The 8,281-nt window shown below is 34.7% G+C and overlaps 1 pseudogene; it reads left to right on the forward strand.

Moving 5' to 3' along the window:
* LOC107607762 lies at positions 403-3,782 on the forward strand (annotated as a pseudogene).

Raw genomic sequence — 8,281 nt, forward strand, 5'->3', positions numbered from 1 at the left:
TAAATTTTAAAAATAGAAAAATAAATTCTACTTTTTTTTATCTCTATTTTTAGATAATTTAGACAAAAAAAAATCATAAGTACCAAAAAATTTTGCATTACTAAATTATTATGAATGAGTTAATAATCTCTGTTTTTTACGGTGGAAACTCAGTTGCAGTCAACTTCACATGAAGTTGATATCTGAGAGCTGTTAAATGATTTAACTGATTTGACTAAATTTTCATCTAACGGCTCTCTAATATCAATTTCACCTGAAGTCGACTTATCCGGAGATTTTACCGTTTTTGACACACTTTGATGGATATGTCCAGACTCCAGAGTAATGCAAGGAATGGTAGTACAACTAGTAGCTATACTAACTTTTTTGCAGCATATGCTAAACACTCAACTAAACCGCCCCATGGCTGAGCATTTATCAAAGAAGAAACTCCTTTTCCTCATTTTCTTTTTAGCAGCTCATGCTAATGATGCAGCAACTCAACCCGCCAAACATTGCCTTACCAAATGCGGCCACGTCAGCATTCCCTTCCCGTTTGGCACCACAATGGATTGCTCCCTTGACACCAATTTTCTCATAAATTGCACCAACAATGTTCCATACTTTCCCTTACCAACAAACAATAGAGCCCTAACTCTCCTAAGCATATCCCTGGACGATGCCGAACTCCGCGTTCCGTCGCCGGTAGCTAGCGATTGCTATAGCATCGTCCAGGGAAAACTCAGCCACACTGAAATCGATTACTTTTTTATATCAGGAAGCTTTAGCATCTCATGGACCCGAAACACGTTCACCACAATCGGTTGTAACACACTTGGATTAGTTGTGGGGTATAACAATTTTTCAGCGGAAGAACCGAGACCTTATCCCACAACATGCTTCTCCTTCTGCAACAAACTCCAATATGCGAGTAATGGGTCCTGCACCGGCAGTGGTTGCTGCCGTATTAGTATTCCCCGCCCCGCACATGGGTGGTTAACGTTAACAACAGTGAAGTGATTGACTTCAACCCATGTGGTTATGCGTTCTTGGTGGAAGAAGGTGGCTATGAATTTGAGACGACACACCTGAAGAAGCTGGAGAGTACTGAGTTTCCGGTGGTTCTGGATTGGAGTATAGGGGACCAAACGTGTATTGAAGCTATGAAGAATCCTTCCAGCTTTGCGTGTAAGGCAGAGAGCAGCACGTGTCACGATTCTGATAAGCGTTCTGGTTATGTTTGCAAATGCCCCTCTGGATTTCAGGGTAACCCTTACCTCCTTCATGGTTGTCAACAAGGTATTATTATTCACCGCTTTATTTTTTTTTAGCTGAACATCCCACACTGCAGCAGCCGTCGAACAGACTAAACTCTAAAACCTCTGAGAATCAAAAAAATAATTTTAATAATTAAAGAAAAATATTAAATAATATTAATTAATCAAGAGGTTTCTTTTTTATACATTTTCATTATTATTATTTCTCTGGTTCAAATATAAATACCGTGAGTATGTTGTTTCTTCTCCCTTAAGTGAATAGGTGATGATGATGACAAGTTTTCATATTTTAGATGTTGATGAATGCGGGGGAACCAATGATTGCTTCCATGAAGCAAAATGCCAGAACATACCTGGCGGCTACAATTGTTTGTGTCCGGAGGGATTTGAAGGAGACGGGAGAAACAACGGAACTCGATGTACTAGTCCCGACCCCAGTGATAGGACAAAGATCACTTTGATTTATTCATTATGTTTGGGTAAGTGTACATTTAAACACAATTTTTGTACTATCGAAATTTACATGCAGTTGTTTTTTCATACTTAAAAATGGTTAGTTAATTTAATAAATTTAATTAAATTATTATTTAACTATTTTTAATTATTAACTTCACATAAAAATAACTGTTTCTGAGTCTTAAATCTTTAGCTAAATGACACACTCTCTGGAAATCATGGAAACTTCCACTCACTTTGGTGGGTTTGCATTGACCAGGCATCAGCATAGGCATCTTAGCATTAGTTGTGGCAAGCTTTTATGTGCATTGGAAAGTGAACAAAAAAAAGCTCATCAACCTTAAAGAACAGTATTTTCAACAAAATGGCGGTTCGTTGTTGCAAGAACATATAGCTAAACATAGCAGCTCAAGCCAAATAGCCAAAGTCTTCACTATTGAGGAACTAAGGAAGGCAACCAACAACTTTGATGCAGGCAAAATCCTAGGCCAAGGGGGCCAAGGAACAGTTTACAAAGGAGTATTATCAGATAATATAACTGTAGCAATAAAAAAGTCCAAAATTAGTGACGCAAGCCAAATTAAGGACTTCATCAATGAGTTAGTTGTACTCTCACAAATCAACCATAGGCATGTGGTTAAGCTCTTGGGTTGTTGCTTAGAAACAGAAATTCCCTTGCTTGTTTACGAATTCATTCCCAATGGTACTGTTTTTGAGCATCTTCATGGTCATGAACCATTTTTAAGACTTACATGGAAAACAAGATTGAGAATAGCTGCTGAAACTGCTGGGGCATTAGCTTATTTGCATTTGGATACTTGTATCCCTGTAATCCACAGAGATGTGAAAACTAGCAATATTCTACTTGATCATGATCTCACTGCAAAGGTTTCTGATTTCGGTGCTTCAAGAATTGTTCCTCAAGGTAAAACTGAGTTAGCCACTTTGGTGCAAGGAACTTGGGGGTATCTTGATCCAGAATCATTTCTCACAAGCCAATTAACAGATAAGAGTGATGTCTATAGTTTTGGAGTTGTTCTTGCAGAATTACTTACAGGAAGAAAAGCGCTTTCTTTTGACATGCCGGATGCTGAAAAGAACCTTGCAATGTTCTTTGTTTCTTCAATGAAAGAGAATCGTTTGCTTCATATTGTAGATAAGGGCATAATAAATGAAGCAAAGGTTGAGCATGTATATGAATTTGCCAAGATTGCAAAACAGTGTTTAAACTTGAAAGGAGAAGAAAGACCTACAATGAAAGAAGTGGCAATGGAAATTGAGGGGATTAGAGCTGAGGAAAAACATAGATGGTGGTGGGAGAAGGAGAAATTGTCCTCTGAAGAAACTGAAATCCTGGTCAAAGCACCTTCTACTAGCATTTTTTTAATCTTAAAAAAAAATTTAAGCATAAGACAAATAAAAAATAAAAAAAAATCTATACAAAGTTTATTAGGATAGGTTATTGGTAGTTAGTTTCTTTCTATATTTAGCATGTGTGTATTATATGTAATAGGCTCATATATAAGGTCAGCAAACTGCACTTGTATGGACCAATTTCTGATATCAGATCAATATAGCTTACATTCCAAGAAACTCATATTTTCTTCACCCCTGTGATCTCTCTCTTTTCTTTCCAATAGTTCATACTAATTCAAGAGCTTTGTCACAGTTCGAATGAGGTGGAGACATTATACTGGTGTGAGCCATTGAATAAGTTGCATAATCAATTATCATTTTATCGTTGATAATGTTGCTTAGCCAAATAACATATTTTCCTTTGTTGCTTCTCCATTAGGTGAGTATCTGGATAGTGTATGTGATATAACTAATTAAAAGTATCAAAATTCTTTAAATAATGCAAAACTGAATTCTTTAAACTTCTTTTAAGATAGTGGATAATAAATGAATTAGCTAATTTTATAGGTGTTCATTATAAAAGAAAAATGTGAAAGATAGAGGATGGACTAATTCACAATAATTTAGTAATTTTTAATTGTTAGTGTATCACTACACCAAAAACGGCAGATTGTGGCAGTTAATGCGACGGATAAGAGGATGGCTGCCAATTGATTGGCATTTTGCGGTGATTTTGGTATAACCGCCGCAAAATAGATTATTGTGGTGCTAGATAAGCTATTGACGGCGGTTTTTTTCAACCGCCGCAAAATACGTCTAACTCATTTTTTTTAAATAATTGGATATGATTTACTTACGTTCTCATTACTTTATTTGAGAAATATCTTTGAATCACTGTTACTTAAATCGTTACATTATTTTTGTATTTGTTTTACGAAAAAAATTAATCACTTACAAAAATATATTTTGATTAATCATGTAAATAAATTTACAAATTGGATTTCCTCGTTTACTATAAGATCTTTTAAGTTTGCCTTCAAGCGTAATTGTAAAAGAAAAAAATAAGTCAACGTCTGAATTTTTAATATTAAAACAAAGTTCAATCGACGAGCATAAAGATTGAAATACTTAAAGTAGACAAATATGTAATATTACAATCCAAAACTATTAAATTAAAGTAATCAACCTAAGTGTTAAAATAAAAAGGCAAACAAAGTTCAATCAACAATTAAATTTTTCAAATTTTTTATTTTAATTAATTTCTAATAAATCAAAATTAAAAAACAGACAAAATAAAATAGGCAAAATAATAAAAAAGTAACAGGAACATAGTTATCAGAATCGAATCGATAATCGACCCGGTAATATAACTGGATTATCGGTCACTGGTTCAACCGATGAGTCACAGGTTGAATCAATTGATCCGGTCATAATTAAATATGAACTAGTATTTTTACCCGTAATAATATTACAGGAATATAAATTTTTTAAAATTACGGTCCACTTTGTTCTAACAATATAGATTATGCATAGCACAAAAGATTTATAAAATCAAACTACTTTTTTAAAAAAAACTCGTAGATTGACAAAAGTCTCTAGCTAAAAAGACCAAGGTATCTGTAGATAAAAAATTAAATAATAAGATTTTTAGTTATTATTTTTATATAAAAAAGTATAATCTTTTATTAATAATTAATTTTAACATTTGTTATCTAGAATTTAAAACAATTTAACGTGTATACTTTTACATTTAATTAAGTGTTAACTATTAAGTCCGTTGCACAAATAGAAATATGATACGAATTTGTATCAAGAACTAGAGAGAATTAGAGATAATCAGAGAGGATAGAAGAGAAATCCCTAGAATTAGGACCAAAGAGAGAAAGTAGAGTTTCTAATTACACCATACCTATCCTCTATTATTACATCATACTCCTATTTATAGTATAATTCTCTAATTGGGCTAGCCCAATACTAATTGTATCATTACCCTACCCTTCAAAACAACCTACAAGGTTGTGAAAAAAAAAAACTATAAATCCCAATAAAAATTATAAAAGCTAATTACAATTAATAAAAAAATCAAATAATCCTAAAATAATATTTTCTATGCTACTGCTAAAAAAAAATTTACCACCAGGATCCCATTGTTTAAAAAAATTTGGATCCATAAAACTGTTGGATTTTGTACTGAAAAATTTAAACCCATCTTGCAAAAGGAGAAATTGGGCTGAATCCAAGCACTCCAAGCCCAGCTCAAATTCAGGGGTCCTCTTCCCTTCCACCACAATCCAGACACAGAAGGCCAACAATCTCATTTCTCTTCTCTCCCTCTCAACTAAGTGCAGGGCTACTGCCGAAAGAACAACCGTTGGCGAGCCAAGCACCACTGTCTGGATCTAGTGGCTCCTTCTCCACCTTTCCTCAGTTCCGTTCGCACCATCCGTTGCAGAATCCACTGCTAGCTGCGGCATCCCATCGCTGTCTCGTGCTCCATCGCAATTCCTTGGTAACGCCACCGCCACCTGCTTCTTTGTCGTTCGAGCCTCCTCTTCGAGATCCCAAGAAAAGACCGCCGCAAGGAGTGGAGCTGGTCTTGCCAATATCGGAGAAACGCGCCGGAACCCTCCTCCACACCTTCGAGGATCTCCGGTGCCGGTCGCTGCTGCCACTCCGTCAACCCAGGGCGTCGTAAGCATCTGCTCCTTCACGGAGGTGCCGTCCTCGGTGCCGCTTCCTGTTGTCAGATCTGCCGCTGCATCGTCCTCGACCGGATTTGTTCCCCTCCACGGACGACCACCGGCATCCAAAGGTTGCGTTCCGGCATACAGGTGAGCTAGTCCCTGAATCAGGAAATCTGATTGCAGAATTGAAATTTGGGTTGCTTGTGTGTTCAAATCAGTTGAACTTGTTCCTGGAAAAAGATATCTCTGATGCGGTTTTATTTGGATATGGAATTGAAAATCTGGATCTAAAACTGTTGATATATTCTGCCAATTCGTTGTGGAATTATTTGTTGAATCTGAGTTTGCATCGGGTTCTTCTTCTTCTGCATCCATGGGTTTTGAAGTTTGGCATGAATTTTGTTGTTGTTGCTGAAATTGTGGCACCGCATCTTCTGCATCAATTGCATAATCTGAACTTGTTGATTTGCACACTGATCTTGTGAAATTGAATTTGTGATCTATTGTTGTTGAATTTAGTGCTGAATTTCTTGTTGAATCTGTAATTTTTGTTGATTTGGTTTGTTGTTGCTGCGGTCGAACTTGTAAACTGAAATATGATTCTTCTGCTTCTTCTTCCTCTTCTGTGTGAAATGGAGTCATGTTGAATTCTAAAAATTGGTTGCTGCATTCATCAATGCTGCATTCTCATAAGCTGATGCTGAATTCTAAAATTGCAGAGCCGTAAGTGTTGAATTGTTTGCTTCTGGAGCAGTTGAATTATTGTTGATTGGTTGAAAAGCTGAGGTTGATTTGGCTTGAATCTGAAAAATTGGATGTTGCTGCTTCTGGATTTTTGTTGAAATTTCTGCTGTTAGTGCACAATCGGCTTCCCCATGGATCCTCTTGGTCATGGTTGCACCAATTTTGTTGCAAGTTGCATGAATTTCTGCAAGTATCTTGGATCGTTTTTCATAATTTGAATTCAAACGATCTAAGCTAGTTTGAATCTGATCTCAAATTGTGTCATCATAGGAATTTGGCATGGTGTTCAGTGAAAGCACCATTTGATACGAATTTGTATCAAGAACTAGAGAGAATCAGAGATAATCAAAGAGGATAGAAGAGAAATCCCTAGAATTAGGGCCAAAGAGAGAAAGTAGAGTTTCCAATTACACCATGCCTATCCTCTATTATTACATCATACTCCTATTTATAGTATAATTCTCTAATTGGGCTAGCCCAATACTAATTGTATCAAAATAATTAATTTTTATACTTGCTATTTAAAAATAATATTTTTTCTCTCTATGTAATCGGATGACATATTTTGATTTATCAAATTACTCATATAAAATATAAATTATATATAGAGTAAAAATAGTAGAGAGAAGTAGAAAAATGGAGAGAGGTAGATGAGAGAATTTAGGAAGAGGGTTTATTAATTTTGAAAAAAAAATATTTTCTCTCAATTTTAATAATAGAGTGTCATGTGACACATTTGATTATTAAATTAGATAGTAATATATGATACATAATATAGATATGTTTCAATTTCAATTTTAATTTTAATGTAATTAAAGAATGTCAGGTTGCACATTTTGATTGTCAAATTAGTAATTAGTCATTGATATTGATAATGATATATAAAATAGATAGAGTGGTTGAAAGAATGAGAGAAATAGAGAAAGGAAGAGGGAGGATGGGAGAACTCTTTAATTTTGGAAGGAAAGATTTGATTTCAATTGCAATGAGGGAGTGACACATGTGACATGTGGCACATTTTGATTGTAAAATTAGTAAAGAGGAGGAAAGAATTTTTTTAATTTTGGAGGGAAATATTTAATTTCAATTACAATGAGAGAGTGACATGTGGCACATTTTGGTTGTAAAATTATAACCTGGAGGAAAAAATTCTTTAATTTTGGAGGGAAAAATTTGATTCCAATTGCAATAAAAAAGTGACATGTAGCACATTTTAGTTGTAAAATTAGAGATATATAATAGATATAAAAAAATAAATCTTTATTTAAATTAAATTTAATTAAATTATGTATAAATTATAATATGATTCATGCCTTTATATATATGTAATATATAAGATGCCTATAATAACTATGATCAGATATAAAGTATATAACAAAAAATTGTGTGTCAATCAAATGTGTTGATATGATATATATAATTATTAGCGCTATATACATTGAAGAGTCATTTAACTTGGGGACAACATGACATTGTTAAAGCTTTTCCTTCTCCAGGTTCAAGGTTTGAGCCCTGCTTTCTTCATTTATGGAAGGCTTTTCATAGTGAAAGCGCGGGTTTAACAATGATCCACACGTGGGTCTATTGGTGGAAGCGCAGGTTTAATGGTTGGCCGCTCCCGATTCGACATAAACAGGTATATTGAATTTGGTGGCGGTTAAAATCGTCGCAAAACGAACGTTGTTTTCATTTATTTGTTATTTAGCGGCGGTTATGAATTTATATTTTGTGGCGGTTATTCTAGCAATTAGCATAAACCGCTGCTAATTATAACCGTTTGCCTAT

The sequence above is a fragment of the Arachis ipaensis genome, chromosome B07 (genome assembly GCF_000816755.2).
Source record: "Arachis ipaensis cultivar K30076 chromosome B07, Araip1.1, whole genome shotgun sequence".
Classification (NCBI taxonomy): Eukaryota; Viridiplantae; Streptophyta; class Magnoliopsida; order Fabales; family Fabaceae; genus Arachis; species Arachis ipaensis.